Raw genomic sequence first — 585 nt, 5'->3', positions numbered from 1 at the left:
GATAGATAGAAAGAAAGAAAGAAAGAAAGAAAGAAAGAAAGAAAGTCAGATGACAGATAGATGGATAGAAATAGTGAGATGATAGACAGATAGATAGATAGAAATAGTCAGATGATAGACAGATAGATAGATAGACAGAAATAGTCAGATTATAGAAAGAAAGAAAGAAAGGAAGGAAGGAAAAAAGAAATAGTCAGATGATAGAAAGAAAGAAAGAAAGGAAGAAAGGAAGAAAGAGTCAGATGATAGATAGATAGAAAGAGTCAGATGATAGATAGATAGATAGATAGATAGAAATAGTCAGATGACAGATAGATAGAAAGAAAGAAAGAAAGAAAGAAAGAAAGTCAGATGACAGATAGATGGATAGAAATAGTGAGATGATAGACAGATAGATAGATAGAAATAGTCAGATGATAGACAGATAGATAGATAGACAGAAATAGTCAGATTATAGAAAGAAAGAAAGAAAGGAAGGAAGGAAAAAAGAAATAGTCAGATGATAGAAAGAAAGAAAGAAAGGAAGAAAGGAAGAAAGAGTCAGATGATAGATAGATAGAAATAGTCAGATGATAGATAGATAGA

Source organism: Sinocyclocheilus grahami, unplaced genomic scaffold (assembly GCF_001515645.1).
Source record: "Sinocyclocheilus grahami isolate Dianchi unplaced genomic scaffold, SAMN03320097.WGS_v1.1 scaffold2334.1, whole genome shotgun sequence".
NCBI lineage: Eukaryota > Metazoa > Chordata > Actinopteri > Cypriniformes > Cyprinidae > Sinocyclocheilus > Sinocyclocheilus grahami.
Note: the sequence above shows the minus strand (reverse complement) of the source record.